Here is a 25201-nt window from a genome sequence, read left to right on the forward strand (position 1 = left end):
CAGAGAGAATTCTGGGAAGTAAGATGAGTTTATTGGGAGAAGATACTTTGAGACTCCAGCGGATCTTTGGCCTCATGGAGGTAGATGCTCCCCCCAATCACACAGATTGAGACCCAAACCATACCTGCCCATCCTATGTGATACATATGGTCACATAAACCCACCATGGTTTTTTTGGGGTAGCAAAAACCAACCAACCAAACAAAAACAAACCCAGGAAATAAAGAGGAGCAGGGATTGAGGAATGATTGAAGAAACTGAGTCATGTGAATCTAATGGAATAATATTATTACAATGTGTGAAGTGATGCATTTGAGATCAGGGAAACATGAGAAGATTTTTATAAACAGATGTGGAGTAAAGAGGGTGGGACCAGGACAACATATGCCGTGAGTAGAGTAAGGTAAGTGAAGACAACCCTAGAAGGTAAAGTTGAGCTCAGTTAAATGCAAAGATTTGTATTGGTCCAAGAGTGCAGATAATGAAACAACACACTTTGTGGGATTACAGGCAGGGGAAGTTGTATATCCTGGAAGATGCACTTACAGAGTCAGTTGGTTTCATTTAACACAGAAACAAATTAAAAAAGGGAAGAAATCAAGTAACACATCTCCTCAATCTCAGTGCCTTCCCTGTGTGATTATCTCCAACCATCCTGCAAAAATCTCATTTGTTCATACCCATCATGTTTTCTCCCCTGTTATACTGTAAGATCCTTGAGGGTAAGGACTAGTTTTTCCTTTCTTTCCATCCCCAGAACTTAGCACAATTGCTGTTCAGTCATTTCCGTTGTGTCTGACCCTTTGTGACCCCATTTTGGGGTTTTCTTGGCAAAGACACTGGAGTGGTCTGCCATTTCCTTCACCAGCTCATTTTTACAGATGAGGAAATGGAGGCAAACAGTTAAATGACTTACCCAAGGTCACACAGCTAGTCAGTATCTAAGGGCCAAAGTTGAACTCAGGAAGATGAATCTTCCTGATTCCAAGCCCAGTTCTCACCACTGCTCCACCTACCTGCTCCACTTAGAACAGTGCCTGGCATGCATTAGGTACTTAATAAATACTTGAGGACTTGACTTGAGTCCTCTTCTAAGGCTTTTCCTGGTAATAGTTGACAGATGTTTTAAGATGCTTGCAATGTGCCAGGAAGTGTGCTAAGTGCTTCACCAAGATTTACTGATTCACAACAACTCTGGGAGGCAGGTGCTCTCATTAGCCCTGTTTTGCAGATGAAGAAACTGAGACAGTTGGAGGTTAAGTGACTTGTCCAGAGTCAAACAGCTATTAATGCAGATTTGAACTCAGGTCTCCCTGACTCCAAGTTCTTGACTCTATCCACTGCATGAGGTAGCTATCCCTTGCATGTGAGGTTGGTGCTGTCCATCCTGAAGTCCTTGTTTATTTTCTATCTAGTTTCAATCAATTTTCCTGACTATTTGCTCTATCCCCTCCTGTAAAATATGAGGTTTTTCATTTTCTGTTTCATTTTTCTTCTTCAGACATTCCTTCCTAGGAAAGTGTCAGGCACCAAGGCAGTGCTTAACCACATGCTTTTTAAAATTTCATTGGATTGGGGTGGGTGGAAAGTAGAGGTTTGGGTTTAATCACCACCGTGCTATCGGAACCAACCACCTACTTCCAGTGTGTTCAAAGCGGGAATTAATTGTAACCATAAATACTTACTGATGGTTACAATAATTTTTGTTACATTACAATATGTAACAATGTTTCAATAATCATCAGCATTGGCTCCCCTGTTCCCAGGGGTCCACTATTAGCATTTAGTAGAAGGAGTAGCATTTAATAGCAGAGATTCCTGGAAGATCTGGGTTCAACTGTTGTATCAGACAATTACTCACTGTGTAACTAGGGGGAAATCATTTAGCCTCTCTAAGGCCTTAGTTTCTTCATATGTAAATGGGGTGTTAGTGCCAGGCATGGTGGTGTAGCTTTGAATACCTGCTACTGAGGAGGATGAAACCAGTGGATCCCTTGAGCTTGAGGAATTCTGAGCTATAGTAGCCCTGGGACAGAGGGGTGGGGTGGGCATCAGGCTGCCCAAGGAGGGGCAAACTGGCACAGTGTGGAGATAGAGCACCTTATGACTTCCTTGTGGATCAATAGCTGAATTTTTGGCATGGGCTAGAGAGACTTAGGCCAACTAGGTGCAGTGCATAGTGTTGGGTCCTGGAATGAGGAAAACTCATCTTCATGAGTTGAAGTCTGGCCTCTGACATTTGTTCGCCATGTGATCTTGGGCAAGTCACTAAACCCTATTTGCCTCAGTTTCCTCATCCGTAAAATGAGCTGGAGAAGGAAATGGCAAACCACTATAGTATCTTTGCCAAGAAAACCCCAAACAGGGTCACAAAGAGTTGGACACAACTGAAATAACTGAACGATAACAAAGAGACTTAGCCTTAACAAACAAAGCCAACACTATACAACAAAGTGAATGAATGAATAAACAAATAAAAACGAGAGGTTGGATTTGATGGCCTCTAAATCATCTCTAAGTCTTTGAGCCTACGAGCCTAAACCACAACGGTTCTTGTGTCTTGGGCAGCTAAAGAGGACAGAAAGAGGGGAGCCACCAAAGTAGGAGGAGAAAGGTAGTATCAGATGTAAGAGGGATCCCCTTTTGCCTAGGCAAATGTTGGGGACAGGTAGGTGGTGCAGTGAATAGAGCATCAGTCCTGGAGTCAGGAAGATCTGAGTTCAAATCTGGCCTCAGACACTTACTAGCTCTGTGACCCTGGGCAAGTCACTTAACCCCTATTTTCCTCAGTTCCTCATCTGTAAAATGGGGATGCAGTGGAGAAGGAAATGGTAAACCACTCCACTATCTTTGTCAAGAAAACCTCATGGACAAGTCCTTGGGGTCACAAAGAGTTGGCACAACCGGCAGAGGTTGCTTACTCTTCAAGGGCATGGACTCAAGTCCTTATTGAGCTCTCCTCTGTACCATTCCACTTGGCACTTAGGACCATAGTGTCATAATTGCTCAGAATGAGAACAAGAAGACGTTACTCTCAGCAGAGATGGTAGTGGGTTAGAGACATAACTAAGTACAGAAATAATGGGTCCCTTTCTTTCCTGGGCTTCTTGGGAAGATCATCATCTAGTCCAATCTTTTCTTTTTATAGGTGAGGAAACTGAGGGACTCAGGAGAGGTCAAGTGACCTACCTTTGGCATCTATTGGCATAGCTGGTGCCAGAAGCCACATGCTAGTCTTCTAGTCTCTAACACAGATGGCATTTAAGGACAATGGGAATGCAGGGTCTCATCTCTCATTCCTCTTTGATTCCAGTAGCTCCCCCAAACTTCCAATACCTTAGTATCTTCCCGGCCAAGATGGATGGGAACTTTTCTCTCTTTCACTGGGCATGGAACCATGGAACTTGGTACCCATGCAAGCTCACTCACGCATGGAATGAATAAGTTGTGGAAACTACTTAACCTGGGCCCAAGAATCATACCAGGTGAGGAACTGTGAGCTCTTTGTGAATGTGAATGATTTATAGGCACCAGTGCTGGCCCTGAGCAACGTTGGGAAAGGGGGAAATTTTTCTAGCATGCTCCCTGATCTCCCCCCTCAGGGTCCTTTCCCCTTCTTTCAGAACCTCTATCCCTCCCGTACCAGTGCTCCCGTACAAGTCTAGTGTGCCCTATTCTGTACTAAAAGGAAATTAATATGAATAAGTAATATTCATTTATCCCAAGAGGTGTATGTGTGTGTGTGGGGGGGGTGTGTGGGTGAGCTTCAATATGTGATCCTCTGTGAAAACATACCTCTAGAAGATTCAGCATGGCTATACTTAGGATCAGTACATCCTAAGGGACTTAAACCATACTTAGAACTTAATGAGACCTTAGGACTCATGGCTCTTGTATGCAGAAGCTGAAGGACTCTCCTAAAGCCACCTAGTTCAGTATCCTCATTTTATATACGAAAAAAACTGAGGCCCAGGAAATTTAACTAACTTACTGGTAAATAAGTGTCAGAGGAAGGATTTGAACCCAGGTCCTCTGCCTCCTAAAATATGGGATCATAGCATCATAGATTTAATGCTGGAAAGATCCTCAGGAAAAGAATCCAATTTCTTCATTTTACAGATGAGGTTCAGGGAAATTAGGTGACTTGCCCAAGGTCACACAGCTATTTTTCCTGAAGGAGGAGTTGAATTCATGTCTTCCTGACTCTAATTCTAGCATTCCAGCCACTGTACCACCTAGCTGATCGATCCCCCAATTTTACATAAGAAGAAAGTATGGCCCAGAAAAACTTAAGTGACTTGCCCAAGGCCTACTGAAACCGGAAGTCCTACTGAGTTATTTCAATTCTCATCCTCCTGCTGCCACCACTTGTGTGTGTACTTGCCTATGTGTGCACCCAATCAACCAAATGCCCTTGGGGGGTAGGAAATGTTTTTCCTGAAACCCCCCAGGTCTCCACCCCACAAAGTTACCTTCTGCTACCATCACCTTTAGATGGCTATCTCTCCGAAAGAATTCCAAAACTGCCATATCTATTTAGGCAAGGTATCAATGAGCCTTCTTTCTCTTAATTCTATCCGAGAAGAATCAGTGTGGTTAATACCTCCATAAATTTGACATCTTACATACCTTAATTTTATAAAAAATTTTAATTTCTCTAATTCCCTAGTTTGTTTTTTTGTAATGGCCACCAACATGAATTAGATAGATTAGGGGAGAGAAGACCTACTGATATTAGGCCCATAGAAAACCAAGAAAAGACAGGAGGACACTGCACAGTTCCTTTGGGGTCTTATCAAATCAGCAGTCCTCTGGGGACAAAGGCTTAGAGAGTGTGGGGCCAACCTAGAAATCTTGTCTTTCCATGCATGTTTGCACCATACAAGAGAAGGACCATGCTGAACACAAAGGAATGAATCCCCAAGGTGATTTGGCATTGATTGGGGATAGGTGTACCTTTCTAGTAAATCCATGTTTGAAGACTAGCATCTTCTTTGCCCTTCTTTATAATCTTTTCAGTTCCTAGTGCTATGAAACTATATACATGTGGTTTGTAGGAGGTGGAGAGGAGATGGGAAGTGTTTATTTTATGAGATCTGGACATGAGAGACACTTGTAAATGTGTCTTTAATTTGGGCCCTCGCAGGTTCATTAAGTCAAGACCATGTTGTGAAAGAGCTGGGTGACTGAGAGATCCAGTTGGCTTTCCTTTAGTTTGGCTCCCCTGGCAAAATGGTGGCATCAGCTGTGGTTAGGAAAGGGTGAAGCTCTAGACAGGAGGTGGCAACACAGGTTTTCTTGACTCTTAGGTCATTTCTCTACCCTCTATGACAAGCTGGCTCAAAGGAATCACAGGTCCAGGAAAAGTAGTTACTGAAAGGCACTGTTGGTGGAGTTGTGAACTGGTCCAACCATTGTGAAGAACAATCTGGGACCATACCCAAAGGATTGTAAAGGTAGTGTCTCTATTTACGGCTGTTCCTAGCTGTAGAGCCTTTTCCTCTAAGGTTACCTTTAGCTACACTATATAAATCTTGCAGGTACTTATATACACATGTCACTCCCATTAGACAATTGGATTTAAGTGAGGCAGAAATTGGATTTAAGTGAGGCCAAGCTGTTCAAAGTTATCAGCCTCACTGTCTTCCAGAGTCACTGAAGTCTGGTGGCAGGACAAGAGTCAGGATGATTGGTGATGGCCCAGGATGAAGTGGGTGACCTTGGCTTCTTCAGTGTCAATCAAACTCTAGGCACTCCACAGCTCCTGCTTCAGCCACCTTCATGGCTGTTGGAACAAATTGTTCTCATCCACCCATTCTGGACAGGTTGGGGAGATGGGGTTAAGGAGATGGGGGGAGGGGAGGGGGTAGTCTTCACACCCCAAGCATAGCACATAGTAAGCACTTAGTAAATGTTTGTTGGTCAATACTTTGATTCCTCCTGGTGTCCTCTCTAGTGTCCAGCACAGGTCCATAGGTCCATAGGTCCAAACCTATGATTTTAGTAATGTGAGGAGCCTTTCTCTTTCCCCCTTCCTCCTTCCCCCTGAAAACACAAAATAATGCATTTTAAATTGTTCCTAGGGTTTTAAAGTTTTAAAAAAAAGTGATGGTACTATCCCAAATTTATTTCAGAACATGCCAATAGATTCCTTTTAACATAGGCCTAAGATCAAAACAGTACCCCTCAAAGCTCAGACAAGACTATTTGCTCAAAGGTTATTTCATCAATACCATAATAAGCCTCTTGCCTTTGAAAAATTTATTTTCGTTGTTGCTAAGAGGTAGGGCCGTATAGTGTCCAGCAACATCAGTGCCTACCTAGTTAGGAGAACATTCCTGGTTTTGTCTAATAAGAAAGGTGTACAAGGCTATAGTCAATATTAGCCCTCTTTTTGTTTTGAACTACAGACTAATGTTAACTATTCTCAGAACTGGATTTTTTTGTGAAATTAAAAAGTTTTTCTTTTGAATTTAATGAAGTATTGCTAGCTGAAGCCAGTTTGACATGGTAAGAGAGATGTTGGACTGATTGACAGGTGTGCAGCCTGATTCCAAACAAACTCTGAACCCTTTAAAGAACAATAAAACATATTTTACATGCTAAAAAAAAAGAACCTCCTGGTGTGGAAACTCCTCTCACCAATTTTCAATAACTGTCGTTTATAGTCCTTGAGGATATCTGAGGGTTAAATAACTCATTCGTAAGCACACAGTGAGCAACAGAACTTGAACCCTGGTATTCCTGATTCCAAGTCTGGCCCTCTAGCTACTATGTTGACTTTCAACTTGCATGTTGGCTTTGGGGTTTATTGTTTTTGTTTTAACTACATCTCAAAGTGGAAAACACTCTTGGCTTGGAGTAATGGAGAACTTAGTACAAATCCTGCCTCAGACACATCTTAGCAGTATGACCCCTGGCAAGTTCCTTAGCAGCTCTCAGCCTCAATTTTCTCATCTGTGAAATGAAGGGGTTGGCCTCTGTGATCTAAATCTATGCTCCTATGACCTGATGACCTGTGATCTAATTAATACAGAGAACTCCATTTACTAACGGAGAGCCACATATGCCATGTAGCTTATGATCACAGTGAGTCGATACATAATAATATATAATGCTCCTAATGAGGACCTCAAGAAGTTTCCTTCACGTTTTCCTAACAGTCAAGCAGTCTGCAGTTTTTTAACCTTGATTTCTGCCACCTTGGAAAGGAGGCAGACAGCCTAGGCCCTGAGATGTAGGACAGATATGTTTCAACAGAGCAGGGAAATGGAAGCTAGTAGCAATAAGGTTCAGTTGCCCAAGGGGAAAAGTTGGTAACACAAGGGGGGCATCAGGCCAACGAGGTCGGGCCCAAGAAAATAGGACACTCAGAACAGATATGGCGGTAGTGGTGCTACTGCTGATTGGGAATCCTTTCAAGGGAGGGGCCCAAGAATTATCAGTTTTGTTTAGAGCTAATCCCCATGGACCAGCCAATCCAGGACCTCCTGGAAGGGTGTTACCTCAGCACTGCAGCCTGTTTTTTGACTCATGTTTAGGCTTCCTTTTAGAACTTGATCCTGGCCAAACAAGTTTCTTTCTGGCAGTATTGGACTCTGAGGGAAAACACCAAGTGGTCATGGAAACCATGCCACATTCTCAATATACCTGTATCCCCTACCCTACTCTGAGTCATCCCATAGCAAAGAATAAAAAAGGAGAGAAGAGGAAAAAACAGTTCAGCAAAATTCACCAACACATGAATTAAGTCTGATAGTGTGTTCAATATTCTACTCCCATAGTCTACCACCTCTGCAAAGAAAAGGGAGTCCTTTTTCTCATCTGTTTTTAGGAGCCAAGCTTGGTCTACCGTATTCACTTTAACAGTGTGACCTTTTGAAGACGATGCCCCTGGCTTTGTCTCTGATCTGTCAGTGACTTTAAGAGAGGGATTTTCAAGAGGAAAGGATGATTCCACTTCAAACCTTGCATGGCAACCTGCTCTAGTGGATAATAAATATTAGACTTAAAATATATGCACATACATATATTTGTGTATATGTAAATGTATACATACACACATATGTATATTTAGTTTTTGTTACAATTTTTTGTTTTGATATCACCTTCATCTCACAGTATGTCCCTTTTCTCCTTCACCATTAAAGTATAAAAGAGTAGGAAAAAAACAGTTTAGAAAAATTACCCATTATATCAACTTTATAGGAAAATGTGTGTAGGCAGTGTTCCATTACCCATAGCCCCACTCCTCTTCAAAAAAGAGAGAGAACTGCATTTTCTCCAATCTCTTCTTTGGGGCTAAACTTCATGATTATAATTATGAATAACCTTATGAATAATCTAAAACTTTTTTGTGCTAATTTCATCCTTTCAACAATATTACCTTTTGGAAGAACGAGAGGCAATATGGCATATGGATAGACAGTCTCAGATTCAGGAAGACATGTTCAACTTGTACTTTTGACACAGACCATAACCTTTGAGTGTCCCCAGACAACTCACTGAGATCATAAGTTACAAAGCATGTACCTATTTTTCCTGGATTTTTGATTTATTTGAGCCAGCCTGTCATAGAAGGTAGAAAACTGGCGTGAGAGTCAGGAAAACCTGTGTTCATGTCCTTTTTCTTGATACAAACTGACATATGACCCTGGGCAAGTCACTTAGCCTCTCAATGATCTAGATAACTCTCTAAAACTAGAAGTCACAGTGAGAGTGCTGGTCTGCTTTGATAGAGGAAACTTCATGGTCTGAGAGTTCCTTATATCAATGAAATCACACACAGGCATCATACAGCATACTTCAATTTACAAATAACCTCCATGGTTCCCAGTTCTTCCTCCTCCTCAATTCCTATCTTGTTTCACCCCACAAAGAAAGATGGTCATACCCTTGACCTCATCAACATCTCCCCCGCTTCCACCACGACTCCGAGTTCTTCTATCGCCAACTCTCCTCCCATTTCTCTCTGTGTCTCACTGCTCCTGAAGCTCTTCTGTGTCTTCTCTAGAACTTCTAGTCTCTCCTCCCTGCCCTGTCCTGCTTTCTGAGGCCATTGCCTGCTCCGGTGTCACTTTCCTGTCTTCAAAACCTTGAGCCATTAGCTAAGTAGTTTGACTTTATGGTATTCTATATTCTTGAATTCTTTATTCTGTTTGCCCTATTGTGGTTCATCCTGTTGCAAAACCCAACTCTGGATCACTCCCATTATATACTTTCTTTTTGTCATTTTTGTTTAGTAGTGCCTGACTCTCCATGACCCCACTTGGGGTTTTCTTGGCAAAGAAACTGGAGTACTTTGTCGTTTCCTTCTCCAGCTCATCTTGCAGATGAGGAAAATGAGGCAAGCAGGGTGAAATGACTTGCCCAGGGTCACACAGCTAGGAAGTGTCTGAAGCTGGCTTTGAACTCAGGTCTTTCTGACTCCAGGCCTGGTGCTCTGTGCATTGCACCACTCTTTTTGCTTCTACAGTTGATGCCATTGGAGGAAATGACACAACAGCACTTGAAGTCTCAACTACAAATGTGTATTAACCAATTTCAACCATGTCCTTGCTTCTATACAATAATCCTACTTCTCCCTGATGAGTTTTATCATGACCTGCAAAGGTGTTCCAAAACTTCTCCCTTCAAGTGGATTACACCACCACCTCCCACCTCCCCCTCACTAAAGGCGTTAGCGTTGTTCTTCACTGAGAAACTGAGTCTGTCCATCCCAGACACTGGTAGTATTGTGAAAGATGAATTGGGAAAGGAGAGCTTGGACCCAGGAGGACAGTCAGGAAACATTATGGCGGTCCAGGCAGAGGCAATAAGGGCAAGCTAGAGTAGTGGCAGTATGAATAACAATAAGGCAGTGTGGGTTAGCAGATGGATCTCTGCACTTGGTGTTGGAGCGTCAAATCTTACCGCAGACACTTACTAGCTTAATAAATAGCTTTGTGACTTTTTAAGCTCATTGAGCCTTGGTTTCCTAATATGTAGAAAGAGGTTCCAAGGTCCACATCTAAATCGACGATGACACAATCTTTAGCTCTGATTGACTTATCAGATCACTTTCCATTGTGACAACTATTGGGGTGGGAATGAGAAATAGGAAAAAAAATCAGCTGAAGGGGCAGAGGGAGGGCAGCCTAAGGTAGGATGCTTACTCAGGAGCTGCTTGGAGGTATGGGAGGAGAAATGGGGGAAGACACAGATTCTGAAAGATGAAGTAGACGGAAATCAAGATGGACTTTATCACCATCAGGGGTGTGCTGAAGCCAGCATGAACTGGTTTGTGAGAACTGATGGTTAAATTTTCAGTGTGAGCATTTGTATCTCAGAAATCAGCAGATGTTACAAATCAGGACTCGATTTTATTGTTGTTGATTGTCTAGACTTAAAGAAAGTGATGGAGAAAATATTAATAATGTAGATTGAACTTAAAAGAGTGCTATGCATACACTAGACCCTCCTAGACAGCTGCTTGTTAAACAAATGTTAGCACCTCTCTGAACATGGTTCACAATTTTGCCCAGAGACAACTCTGATAGTACATTCAATGACTGCTCCTTGGAGTGGAAACACTGCATTGTACCTTTTTCTTTGTGACTCCCTCCTTCTTCTTTCTACAGATCCACCCTTCACCTTACTCTGAATTCCTGGTAAGAGTCATAAAAACAACAGTAATAGCTCACATTTACATAAGGTCTACAAAACACTTTCCTCCCAATAACAACCAACTAATTAACAAGCATGTAATTAAGCACCTACTAGGAGCTTCATATTCCAGTGGGAGTATAAAGGGAAAAAAAATGAAGATCTCCTGCCCTCAAGAAGCTACTTTCAGAAGAGACAATGTATACATATGTAAATGAATTTAAATATATATATACACATACATGTAAACATACACACAAATACGTATGTTCTCATACATGTATGTACATATATATATATGGTAACTGGCAGGGAGTGGAGTAGGGGAAGGGAATATGTATTTATTAAATGACTCTTATGTGCTTAAGCACTATGCTAATCACTTTATAAATATTATCTCTGGTTGTTGCTCAGTCACGTCCAACTCTTTGTGACCCCATTTGTGGTTTTCTTGGCAAAGATACTGGAGTGGTTTGCATTTTCTTCTCCAACTCACTTTACAGATGAGGAAACTGAGGTAAACAGGGTTAAGCAACTTGCCCAGGGTCACACAGCTAGTAAGTGTCTGAGGTCAGATTAGAACTCAGGTCCTCCTAACTCCAGGGCTGGCACCCCATCCGCTGGGCCACCTAGCACCCAACAAATGTTATCTCATTTAATCCCAACTGGCAATTGAGACAATCAGGAAAAGCTCCAGGTAAAAGGTGATGCTTGTGTTGAGTCCTGAAGTAAAAAGGAGCAATTCCAAGAGGCAGAGGTGAGGAAGAAATTGTTCCCCTTTTAAAGAGTCAGAAATGGGATCAGAGAATGAAGTGGCTTTCATGATCATACAGTTAATAAATGATAGAGCTGGGATTTTACTCTGTCCTTCCAAGCCCAGAGCTATTTCCACAATATCTCACCTTTTGCCAAAGTAAACCAGAAAAGAATATTTATTCCCAAATTATTTACTGTCATATTGGAAAGCCGATGGAGGACTTGAGACATAGATAAGCAGGTTTCAGAGGGGAAGAGGATTGTAGGAAGAAAAAGTACTGGTTGGTGAGATAAAGGGTGGGTAGCATGAGATGGCATTAGCCCAAGGAAGTCAGGATGAAGGAAATTGTGTACCTGGAACAGATGTATAGTGGTAGTCATAGTGATGGTGACTAGGTGAGAAGATTCTCAACTTTGTGGCCAACTGAAATAGACCAGTTGAAAAGGGTGTTGCCTCCAGTTGGGCTGGGCTTTCTGAGAACCTGACCATGCCAATGAAGTGGTTTGCCATTTCCTTCTCCAGTGGCAAACTGAGGTTAAGTGACTTGCTCGAGGTCACACAACTATGAAGTTTCTGAGGCTGGTTTTGAACTCAGGTCTTCCTGTCTCCAAGTCCAGTGCTTTATCCACTGTAACACCTATCTGCCTTTATATTGAAATACAGTTATCTGTCATCTGTCTCTCTTTCTATCTATCTCTCTGCCTGTCTTTCTGTCTAAAATCAAATTCACAGTGACCAACTTTAGAACCTCTGCAAACATACACACAAACAGATGACCCAGTCTATTCCACTTTTAAAATTTCCTAGGGAAGGGAATATACAACCTTCTTAGGCATCTTGTCCTAGTTGGTTAATAAGCCTTCTATCAAGGACATTCCATTTACCTTATGTCTAATCTAAAATCCTCCCTTCGTAATTGAACTTCATTCATTCAATACACCCTAACTATATTTTCTCCTTAGTGATATTTTCTGTACTTCAAAGCAATTCAATTATCCCTACTAAGACTCTTGTTCTCCAGGTGACTCTGGTTTCTCCAAGGCTGGAAGCTCTGCAAAGAGCTTGGTTTTTCCCAGATGGTGGAAAACTGCCTGGACCCTGACATTGCAACCAGTTGCACATACAGGACTGCCATTCATACCAACAAATGCCTCACCCACAGATGTCCTACAGATGTTGCATTTCCCCCAAAGCATTTCATTCCATATAGTAGATCATGCATCTCAGCTGCCTTCCTCCCCTCTCCCCAGCATGTGAACACTGCCCAAGTCTCAAGGACAAGATATGGTCCTTTAGGACCGACACTTTATGGTTTCAACACAAGGTAAAGTCAATATAATAAACTCAGATAAAACCCAGCAATGTAGTTTTGACTTCAACCTGAAGGAAGGAAGAAAAGAGGTCAGGCAAGTAGGAAGGGCTACTGCACTCCCTAGAACAAAGAACAAAGCTCTTAATGAAAATGCATAACAGGTTCAAGGTCTGATTTATCTTATTGGAGGCTTATCAGAGGTCTCTTATAAGAGATGACCAGGAGCAGTAACTAAGGAAAGAGAAGCATGGGTTTTCATCCTCATTCTCTGTCCTTAGCCAGCTTAGGTCAAATCCCTTCCCTGTTCTGGACGTTCAGTACCCCACTGGTCAAATGAGGGCACTGGATCTATGTGGTGCTCTATGAAATCCCTTGTAACTTGGCAATGAAAATAATGTTCCCATCTAGAAAGTTCTCTAGAATACTGGTGCCTCTTGACTCTTTGTGAGAGTAGGTAATTCAGTCCCTTAAATTAAAAAAAATCAAAATGGAAGGTAGAGCCTGATGGTATAACTAGAAAATGTAAGGATAAAATCCCAACCTGGATCCTCCTTTCATGAGACAACCAGGCCATGTTCTCTTTTGCCCCATCTTCACTATTTATCTGCCTCACCCCTCTTAACCGGCAGCCTTGTCCCATGGGGGAACTCCCTGACTCTTTTTCGTATTCCAGTTTCTTTTTATTTGTTGTCTTTCCCTGGTAGAAGCAGAGGGGACTAGTCCTCTCCCTAAACACTAAAGGGCCTCTGTCAGTTCTAGACACGATTGTGTGCCAGGTTTAGTCCTGAGAAAACCTAGATTCTAAAGAGAGGAGTCAGCCTCTTAATGTCCCTACTCCAGAAACTTGGGAAACTTAGGTTTGGTTCAATCAGGTCTAGGAAAACTCTTAGTTTCTTCACACAAAAGGCATGCTCGATACCAAAGATTCACAAATGGGCATTAACAAATGCTGCAGCAATAACGTAACTACTGTTATGCTCTCCCTTCTGGTTTATACTTAAAAGCATCAAGTTTGAATCAGTTTGAAGGACTGCTAAATAGAAATTTTTATATTTATGTTGGGGGCAGCTAGGTGCTACAGGATATAGAGCCCAGGCCCTGGAGTCAGGAGTACTTGAGTTCAAATCTGACCTCAGAGAATTACACTTACTAGCTGTGTGACCCTGGACGAGTCACTTAACCCTGTTTGCCTCAGTTCCTCATCTGCAAAATGAGCTGAAGGAGGAAATGGCAAACCACTCTAGTAGCTTTGCCAGGAAAACGCCATATTTGCTCACAAAGAGTCAGTTATGACTGAAACAACTCAACAACATAAATATTTACCTTGGCTTTGTACTGTCCAAGTAATTCCATCCGGGTCCATTTTTTTCTGGCAATCCTGGCAGGAATTAGGTTTATTGCACTGACAAGAAGCACTTGCATGATTGCTGGGGGCTCTCCTCAAAATACAACTAGAACTACAAGAACTCTGGACATTTTGAACTCCCAAGATTGCCTCCAGGATTGGAAACCTGCACCTCCTTTTCCCTGTTCAGTCACCTATACATAGGAAAGAAAAAAAGAGGCAGATCACAAAGACCCAGAGTCAGGCTCACCTAGGTAGAATATGTGCTTTAGCTGTCATATGCTTATAGACACCCCACTGCCAGAATGTGCGGAGTGGGGAGTGGGGGAGGGCACCAGCCTCCTCACCTACTCCTCCAGGAGAGGCTCAAAGAGTTCTGATTCTTTGGAAGAGAGGAAGAGACTGACAGAAGATGGAATCACCCCCTTTTTAAGGTCTAGTGAATCAGTGGCCTTTCCTGTTCAGTGACCAGTAATAGGATTGCTTTGTTGTCTCAAAGAACTAATTATTTTCAATAGAAGTTGCTAGAGTGGCTCAGATCCTGTTCCATAGAATGCAACCAGATATAAATAGGATAGATAGATAGATAGATAGATAGATAGATAGATAGATAGATATTCCCACACAGCAACTCTTTTGTTAATAGTAAAAACCTGGAAACAAACTACAGAAGAATGTAACTGAATAAACTGTGATTGTAATGGGATATTATTGTATTGAAAGAAATGTGGAATATGAAGAAAAATGTGTAGATTAATGAAGTGATACAGAGGGAAGAAAGCGTAACCAAAAGAACAATACACATAGTCCAGTTCAGTTGACAAGTATTTATTAAGTAGTTACTTATATGCCCGGGAAGGCTAGGTGGTCCAGTGGATACTGGGCCTAGAGTCAGGAAGACTCATTTTCCTGAGTTCAAATCTAGCACTTACCAAATGTGTTACCATGGACATGTAATTTAAGTGTGCCTCAGTTTCCTCATCTATAAAATGAGCTGGAGAAGGAAATTGGAGACCACTGAAAACCCCAGATGGAGTCACAAAGGGTCAGACAGGACAGCAATGCTTTGAGGCCAAGTATAACCTGTTAAGTGCTAGGGATACAAATTCAAAGACAATTCCTGTCTTCAGGGACCTTACATTCCAATGGAGGAAGACAACACATAGAAGGGAGTTGACAAGGTGTGAGTGTGTGTGAAGACATGGTAGTGAATAATGAATGAAGGATGACAGGTTCTGGGAAGAACTCACCAATGAGAAAAAGGGCAGGAGCAGAGAGAGGAAGGCAAATGAGTCTTGCTAGCCTGAGAGTGAACAGTGGGTGAAAGGTAATGACTATAAATACTTAAATGAAGACATTTAACAGCAAAACCAATAGCTCCACATCCGTTTGGATAGAAGCTATAAAGTTGGTAGCCCCTTATTAACAAATAGTTAAAGCCCACTGCCTCCCTAATATGCAATTCTTCCCAAGCACTTGTTTTCATTGTTTGTCTTAACCATTTTGTTAGGTTTTATTTTGCTTTTTTTGTTTTTTTTTTTTGGTGGGGGGGCGGGGTTGGTTAGGGTTCTGTGTTTCTTTCTCTGGTCTTGTTTGTACTATTTTCTCTTGTTGCTCAGGTAGAGCTCAGGCAATATCGGATGTTAAAAACAGACAGACAAACAAACAAAAAGATATTACTTTTAAAACTTTAAGAGCTTAGAGCGAGGCCCCCATCTATACACTTTGCCCTTTTCAAATCTTAAGTGGCAACATATACACCTGGAAAGGCAGGGAATTCACTGAATCATTAGCAGAGACAGCAATTTTTACTTCTGAGCATAGAATACTTTCTCTACCTTTTATTTGCTCTGGCATTTACATGGACAAGAGGTAGAAATTCTGAAGTAAACACTGGAGGAACCCTGAACATCAAACTGTTTGGTGGTGGAAATGACCATTGCCTGGGCTCCAGAGACACAAATTCAGGAATTATATTGATTAGTCTGTCTTAAAGACAACTATCTAAGACTATAGAATTACAGGGAAGATACTGGTCTACTATATTTGAGATAATTCCTCACGTGGAGCTCCCTTTTTATATGATGAAATTAAAGGTCTGGTAAAAAAAAAGTAGGGATTTTTTTTTGGTGGGTAGGGAGGTCATCGTAAGATAGAATGAGAATTCTGAACAAAGGTGCCTAGCTGTACCAGGAAGGAATGTGGAAGAGACATAGACCAAGCCTGAGGACAATAGCTTGCTTGGATTGCTTTGTTCTTTGTCCTAAAGGGCTTGGCATTTGGAGCTAAGAATCTCGTTCTTAGGTGATAGGAAATCTTTAAACCAAGACCCTGAGAGAGCAAAACAGTAGAGAGCTCCTTCTGATCCTGGGGTCAGGTGTGTGCTTTCTTGAAATGAGAAAAAAAGAGTTAGGACCAGGTACATAGCATATATACATACATAACCTTGCCAAGATACTTCAGTGGATCAATATTCAGTAGCTTCAGGGCTGTACCCAGAACGTCCAATAGAGACTATGTGACAAAAGTAAATAGGGCAGCTGGAAGACACCTGGCAACATCACAGGAACAAACTGTCCCTCACACAAACCCTAGTCACAATGCCACTTTTGGGCTTTTTGGCTCCATTCTTCCCTCTGATACTATTCATATTTGTGGGAGAGTGTCTTCTAAATTTACATGGGAGATGTAATGTTTCTAATGATACCATTTCAATAAACGTTCTTGGGGGCGGAGCCAAGGTGGCAGAGTAAAAGCAGGGACTTGTTTGAGCTATCCTCCAAACCCTCCCAAATACCTGTAAAAAATGACTCTAAACAAATTCTAGAGCAGCAGAACCCACAAAATGACAGAGTGAAACAAATTTCTAGCCCAAGACCACCTGGATGGTCGACAGGACAGGACTATTACACAAGTCTGAGAGACGAGCTCAGTCCAGTGCGGGTTATACTGGTACAGACTGGACTCCCCAGCAAACTTGGGGCAGGCCTCGGGGACTGAATTGCTGGCAGCTGTGGCAGTTTCCAGACTTCTCAAACCATGAATGCCAAAGATAACTTAGGTAAGTAGGAAAGGTCTGTTAGACCTTGGTGAGAGAGGAGCAGGGTCCAGCCCCAGCCCAGGGTAGTGGCAGCATCTGCTTCCAGAGCTCTCAGCCCACAGATGGTGGGGGAGTCCAACAGCTGATCAGAGGGGGATTGCAGGGATTTCTTTGCTGGAGCTGAGGCAGGATTCTCTTGTTTTGCCCATGTTTGGATCTGGGTCACAGTCCTGGGTGGCAGTCCTGGGATAAGGAGGAGTGCTGGCATGGTGGAGCCTGTGGTGGTGGTAGAGAGGGAATCCTCCTCACAGTTCCAAGGCAGAAAAGAGTGCTTGTAGTCACTCACAGACCAGAGCACAGGCCAGGAGAGATATAAGCACCTCTCCTTTGATCATACAACCTTGGATGAACAAAAAATTTACAGATTCTTAGAAATATCTCTGAAAACAGCTGCACAAAACCCCTGAAGCTTGGGACAGTACACTCTCCACACTGGAACCAGAGTCCTACCTTAACAAAGAGCTAAAAAGTCAGGTAATTGGCTGGGAAAATGAGCAAATAGTGGAAAAAAAATCAGACTATCAGTTTTTACTTTGGTGACAAGGAAGATCAAAAGACAACCAGAAGGCAACAAAGTCAAAGCTCCCACCTCCAAAGCCTCCAAGAAAAATATGAATTGGTCAGAGGCCATGGAAGGGCTCAAAAAGGATTTTGAAAATCAAGTAAGAGAAGTAGAGAAAAAATTGGGAAGAGAAATGAGAGTGATGCAAAAAAAATCATGAAGAAAGAGTCAATACCTTGCTAAAGGAGACCCCCCAAAATGCTGAAGAAAATGGCTGGTGGGTTGGTTGGTTGGCTGTTGTCCTTCATTCTCAAAGAGGACCAAAATGACATCACTATACTAAAGTCAAATTTCAATGTGTCCAGTTGAGGCTGATCAGACCAATACAAGCTCGGGAATGCTTGGGAATACAAATAGTCCATGTAAACATATTCTAAATTTGTGCAGCCTGCATTTCCTTTGAGTTGTTTCAATTCTGCTTTGCTCATAGGGCACAGCACCTTCTTTGATGTGGGCATGCCATGATGAGAGTCCTGTGCCAGTGTCACCCATGTCAAAAGCAATTCCAAAGTTCTTGAGAGAGACCTTGAGAGTGTCTTTGTATCACTTCTTCTGACTACCATGTGAATGCTTGCCCTGTGTGAGTTCTCCATAAAATAGTCTTTTTGGCAAGCGTATGTTTTGCATTCCAACACTGTGGCCAGCCCATTGGAGTTGCACTCTCTGAAGCAGAGTTTGAAAGCTTGGCAGTTTAGTTCAAGTAAGGATCTCAGTGTCTGGTATATTATCCTGCCAGGGGATCTTCAGAATCTTCCTAAAACAATTCAAATGGAAGATACTCAGTTTCCTGGCATGGTATTGGTAGACTGTCCATGTTTCACAGGCATACAACAATGAGGTCAGCACCACAGCTCTGTAGACCTTCAGTTTGGTAGTCAGTCTAACAGCTCTTCTCTCCCATACTTTCCTTCTGAGCCTCCCAAACACTGAATTAGCTCTGGCAATGTGTGCCTCGACCTAATAATCAATGTGTACACCCCTGGAGAGTCCACTACCAAGGTAGGTGACCTTATCCACAGCATTCAAAACTTCTACATTTGCTGTAACTGATGGTTCCACATATGGATGGGATGGTGCTGGCTGATGGAGCGCCTGCGTTTTCTTGGTGTTGATTGTTAGGCCGAAATTAGCACAAACATCAGAAAATTGATTCATACTTTGTTGCATCTCAGCTTCAAAGGCTGCATTGAGTGCACAATCGTCTACAAACAGAAAATCATGCAACAAACAGTCAACACTTTGGTCTTGGCTTGTAACCTTTTCAAGTTGAAGAATTTACCATCAGTGTAATAGCTGACCTCATTGAAAGCATTTGACAACATGGTTGAAAACATCCTGCTAAAAAGCATGGGAGTGAGCACATAGCCTTGTTTGTCTCCATTTTTGGCTAGGAAGGCATGTGAGCATTGTCTATTATCTAGAACCCGGGCAAGCAGGCCTTCGTGAAATTGACATACAATGCTGATGAACTTCTCTGAGCAACCAAATTTTGATATAATTTTCCTCAAGTCCTCATGACTAACATTTTCAAAGGCCTTGGTCAGATCTAAAAACACTGTGTACAGACCTCTGTTCTGCTCCTGGCATTTCTCCTGGAGTTGTCAGGCAGCGAACACCATATTGACTGTTCCTCAGCCCTTTCTGAAGCCACACTGGCTCTCAGGTAGATGACCATCTTCCAGGTAAAGGATCAGCCTATTAAGGAGGACTCTGGCAAGAATTTTGCCAGCAATGACTAAGAGAGAGACACCCCTTCCCCCATGATTGTCACAGGACAAGTTACTTCCTTTAATAGAGGTGGACAATGGAGGCTTCCTTGAACTCCTGGGGGATAACCTCCTCTTGCAACCTGGAAAATTTCAGAAGAAATTTGCTGAAGAAAATAACACTTTAATAAATGTCTTTGATTTGAGCTACTTACCTCCTTTCTTACTGTTGAAAGTGTAATACATTAGTGGGGACTCATGAGCTTCAATTTAGGTAATGTAGACCAACATAAGACCTTTAACCTGGGAAGCATGTCCTCCAGGAATCCCAAATGGCAAGTATGAGCTGTGTATGGTAGCCCAATGCTATAAACATGGAGCCATAGAAAAACAACAACAAAGATGGCAGCTGGAAAGCAGGGACTTGTGTGAGCACCCCACCAGGTCCCTCCAAACACCTATAAAAAATGGCTCTGAACAAATTCTAGAACTGCAGAACCCATGGAATAGCAGAAGGAAGCAGGGCTCCAGCCCAGGATAGTCTGGATGATCGCAGGGTAAGGTCTGCCACACAGAGCTGGGAGTGGAGTGGAGCAGAGCCCAGCGTGAGCTGAGCCTGGACCAACCAGACTGGGAGCAGGGCGGAACAGTCCCTAGTGCCCTGAATCAGTGAGCTGTGGCACTTACCAGACTTCTCAAGCCACAAACACCAAAGACAACAGAGAAGGCTAGTGGGAAAAGCTGCTGGGACAGAGTGAAAGGAGTTCACGCTTTGGCCATGCCCCAGGGGCAGCAGAGGTGGGGCAGCTACAGAACCACAGCTGCAGTTGCTTCTGGCCCCAGGCCCACCTGGTAGGAATTAAGTGGTGGATCAGAGCAGGAGGGCAGAGCCTGCTTAAGATCTGAGTCAGGTCCGGGTTGGTGGTTCTTGGGGGAGGAGTAGCACTGGTGTGGCTGAGCTTGCGGTGTAGAAATACCTCTGAAAACAACAGCACAGCCCCTCAAGCTTGGGACAAAGTACTCTTTACTCTACAAGCACTCATACCCTGACGAAAAACTCAAGGGTCAAGTAAGTTGGCTGGGAACGTGGCCAGGCAGCGAAAATGCACCCAGATTCAGATTCAGACTTTGGAATTTTTATTTGGTGACAAAGAAGACCAAAACATACAGCCAGAAGAAGTCAACAAAGTCAAAGAGCCTATGTCAAAAGGCTCCAAGAAAAACATGAACTGGTCTCAGGCCATGGAAGGGCTCAAAAAGGATTTGGAAAAGCAAGTTAGAGAAGTAGAGGAAAAATTGGGAAGAGAAATGAGAAGGATGCAAGAAAACCATGAAAAACAAGTCAATGACTGGCTAAAGGAGACCCAAAAAATACTGAAGAAAATAACACCTTAAAAATAGACTAACTCAAATGGCAAAAGAGCTTGAAAAAGCCAATGAGGAGAAGAATGCCTTGAAAGGCAGAATTAGACAAATGGAAAAGGAGGTCCAAAAGACCACTGAAAAAATACTACCTTAAAAATTAGATTGGAGCAAATGGAAGCTACTGACTTTATGAGAAATCAAGATATTATAAAACAGAACCAAAGGAATGAAAAAGTGGAACACAATGTGAAATATCTCATTGGAAAAACCACTGACCTGGAAAATAGATCCAGAAGAGATAATTTAAAAATTATTGGACTACCTGAAAGCCATGATCAAAAAAAGATCCTAGACATCATCTTTCAAGAAATTATCAAGGAGAACTGCCCTGATATTCTAGAGCCAGAGGGTAAAATAGAAATTGAAAGAATCCACCAATTGCCTCCTGAAAAAGATCACAAAAAGAAAACTCCTAGGAATATTGTCGCCATATTCCAGAGCTCCCAGGTCAAGGAGAAAATGCTGCAAGCAGCCAGAAAGAATCAATTTGAATATTGTGGAAACACAAACAGGATAATACAAGATCTAGCAGCTTCTACATTAAGGGATCAAAGGGCTTGGAATATGACATTCCAGAGGTCAATGGAGCTAGGATTAAAACCAAGATCACCTACCCAGCAAAACTGAGTATCATGCTCCAAGACAAAATATGGATTTTTAATAAAATAGAGGACTTTCAAGCTTTCTCAGTGAAAAGACCAGAACTGAATAGAAAAGTTGGCTTTCAAACACAAGAATCAAGAGAAGCATGAAAAGGTAAACAAGAAAGAGAAATAACAAGGGATTTACTAAAGTTGAACTGTTTTGTTTACATTCCTACATGGAAAGATGATGTGTATAATTCATGAGACCTTAGTATTAGGGTAGCTGAAGGGAATATACACATATAGAGAGACAGAGGGCACAGGGTGAGTTGAATATGAAGGGATGATATCTAAAAAAATCAAATCAAATCAAGGCATCAGAGAGGAATATATTGAGAGAGGGAGAAAGGGAGAAATAGAATGGGGTAAAATATCTCGCATAAAAGTGGCAAGAAAAAGCAGTTCTGTAGGAAGGGAAGAGGGGGCAGATGAGGGGGAATGAACAAATCTTGCTCGCATCGGATTTGACCTGAGGAGGGAATAACATACACACTCAATTGGGTGTCTTACTCCACAGGAAAGAAGGAGGAAGAAGATAAAAAAGGGGGGGAGGTGATAGAAGGGAGGGCAGATAGGGGGAGGAGGTAATCAAAAACAAACACTTTTGAAAAGGGACATGGTCAAGGGAGAAAATTGAATAAAGGAGGACAGGATAGGAAGGAGCAAAATATAGTTAGTCTTTTACAACATGAGTATTGTGGAAGGGTTTTACATAATGATACACATGTGGCCTGTGTTGAATTGCTTGCCTTCTTAGGGAGGGTGGGTGGGGAGGGAAAAGTGCAGAGAATTTGAAACTCTAAGTTTTAAAAGAAGACATTCAAAAAAAAGTTTTTGCATGCAACTAGGAAGTAAGATACACAGGCAATGGGGCATAGAAATTTATCTTGCCCTACAAGAAAGTAAGGGAAAAGATGATGGGGGGTTGGGGGGGAGTGGGGTGACAGAAAGGAGGGCTGACTGGGGAACGGGGCAACCAGAATATATGCCATCTTAGAGCGGGTGTGAGGGTAGAAATGGGGAGAAAATTTGTCATTCAAACTCTTGTGAAAATCAATGCTGAAAACTTAATATATTAAATAAATAAATAAATGAAAAGAATGACAACAACAATAATATAATGACAACAGTCAACACTTGTATGTTGCATGCACCGTGCTAAATGCGTTATGATTAACTCATTTGATTGTCACAACAACCCTGGCAGGTAGGTGCTATTATTGTCCCCTTTTTACAGATGAGGAAACTGAGGCAAGCAGGTGTTAAATTTATTTTGTACAGGATCACGCAGCTAATAAGCATCTGTGTGTAGATTTGAACACAGAGGCGGGTCTCCGTGACCCCAGGCCGGGTCTCCTATCCACTGTGCCACCTAGCTGAGAATACATGAAGTAAAGGTCTAGTAACAGTAAATATGGACTTTAGTTCAGGAGGTTGCCTGAATTTGTACTTCCATATCCTGAAGTGAGGCTTGCTTTTGAGAGGCTGATGCCAGCTGTCGCTCAAGCACCAGGTCCTTTCCTGTAGCTCCTTTTAGTCTAGTGATGACCCTGAACAAAATATTAAGGGAAATTCTGAAGTGTTCCCTTTTATGAGGCTGAAAATTAATCTCTATATTTTTAGCTGCTGAAAGCTGTTCTTTTTGTTTTCTAGGTGGCCATTGGCTCTCCATTTTTTGGCTAAAACTGTCAGGGAGAAAAGTTGTTCTGTTGTTCTAGGTCAGGGGTGGGGAACCTGTTGCCTTGAGGTCACATGTGGCCCTAGTCTTCAAGCGTGGCCCTGATTTGTTCTGTGAAGTTTGGATTTGAGGCCACAGGTTCCCCACCCAGTTCTAGAACAGTACAATATAGGGAATTGTCTTTAAACCCAGTCTCAGGGGATTTCCAAGTTTATTAATTTCACAGTCATGGGATATTGATCAATATTCTGTACCTTTGACAGTCTGTCCATTACAACAAGGACTGAAAGTGCACATCAGGCCTTGCCAAACTATGGCCTATGGTGCAGATCAGACTGCCTCCTGTTTTTGCAAGTTTTTTTTTTTTTTAGTTTTTACACTTTTAAATAAACTTTAAACTTATTTAAATAAATCCTTGGTTGACAAAGGGCTGTCTGTTATAGGATTTCATAGTTAGAAGGAACCTTAGAGATCACCTAGAAAATAGGTTTTAGTTCCCATGTGCTCATAGCCAACATGCTGCAGGCGGTGGGGGTGGGAGGAGGCACCAGACCTCTCCTCTACCCTTCAAGGGAGAGACCAGAAGAAAGAGGTAGGAGTCACTCCCTTTATGAGGGCTTGCTCAGCCCTTTTCATGACTTCTCATCCACCTTTGGTGTCCATTTGTCACCCAATTCTGCCTTGTGACTCTAAGAAGCTATAGCATGTACAGTAACTACCCCTCAGTAAAAATATCTGCAGATGAGGTAAACCAGGGTAATTTCAAACCTGTCAGTGAGTTAAGGGAGTGTCTACCCCAAACATGTGAAGACGTCCCCCAGTGGAACGGGCAGATGAGAACAATTTGTTTTGACAGCCATGAAGGCAGCTGAAGCAGGTGCTGTGGACTGTTTTTTTTTTTCATTTTCAAACATTTACATTTTATTTTTATTATTAAAATAATCTTCAAGGAAAAAATATCAATACAACACATGGGTCATTACCAAAACATGTAAAATTCATCATACAAAAAAAAGACTAATTCAGAAAACGCAATCCAAACATATGGCATGTTTTTTATGGATTAAAGAAATCAAAGTACATGGTGGTGATGTTACAATCCATCTTAAAGGCTGGCGTGCTGAGCAAGAAAAGTTCTTATTGGTTGTAAAAGTTCCTTTTTCACACTGTCAGGTACAAGTGCTCTGCCTTTTGGAGTTATCTCCGCCACCAAGTCATCAACTGTGACATGTTCTAATCCTTTTTCTTTTATCACATCTTTACAATGAGCTTTTAATTGATCTTTCCAGCCACATTTAATTAATTTAGCTCTTAACAACTCTTTAAGTCGTTCTCACTCACCAGTTTTTATCAGTTTCTGCTTAATAGTTGCTCTCATCTGTGCCTCTTTGTTCATTTTGCTAATCTTAGTCTTGCCTCCTTCAAACCTTTCTCCAAAAACACCTTATACCAACTGCCACTGTGGACTGTTTAGAGCTTGGTCAGACCCACGTGGAAGACACCAAGGCCATCAATTGTATCCTGGGCCATTGGCAGTTGTCTTGACTTTTGTCCTGCCATTGGACCTTGATGACCGTGGAAGAGAGAGTGAGGCTGACGATTGTGCCTCACTTAAATCCACTTCACACACAAGTCAAGACGTCACCTGTGATGTCACCGGTCCTCTTCAAAAATGAAAGACAAGCAACAATAAGGTCCTCTCTGGTCTATCACCTTTACTATTTCTTTCTTTTTTCTTTTTTTATAGATGACTACCATCTACACCAGACCAACTACAACCCATGGGCCAAATCCTACCAGCTCTTCTTTCTCTCCAGCCCAGGAGCTAAGAGTGGTTTGTTTAAGGAGTTTGATTTATGACATGCTTTCTGAATTTTTCCCCAACCTCTTTCCACTGTATTCAATTCAATTCTGCGAGGATTTAATGAGCGTCTACTATGTGCCATGCACTATGAGTGTCCTGAAGTCTCAAAACGAAAAAAGGGAAAAAATGGTGACAGCCCCTGTTTTCAAGCAGTTTTAACTCCA

The 25201-nt window shown here is 42.1% G+C and overlaps 1 pseudogene; it reads right to left on the reverse strand.

The window, feature by feature from the left end:
• Positions 1–24278: 24278 nt before the first annotated feature.
• LOC118834957 lies at positions 24279–24603 on the reverse strand (annotated as a pseudogene).
• Positions 24604–25201: the final 598 nt, after the last annotated feature.

Source organism: Trichosurus vulpecula, chromosome 1, assembly GCF_011100635.1.
Source record: "Trichosurus vulpecula isolate mTriVul1 chromosome 1, mTriVul1.pri, whole genome shotgun sequence".
In the NCBI taxonomy this organism is placed as follows: Eukaryota; Metazoa; Chordata; class Mammalia; order Diprotodontia; family Phalangeridae; genus Trichosurus; species Trichosurus vulpecula.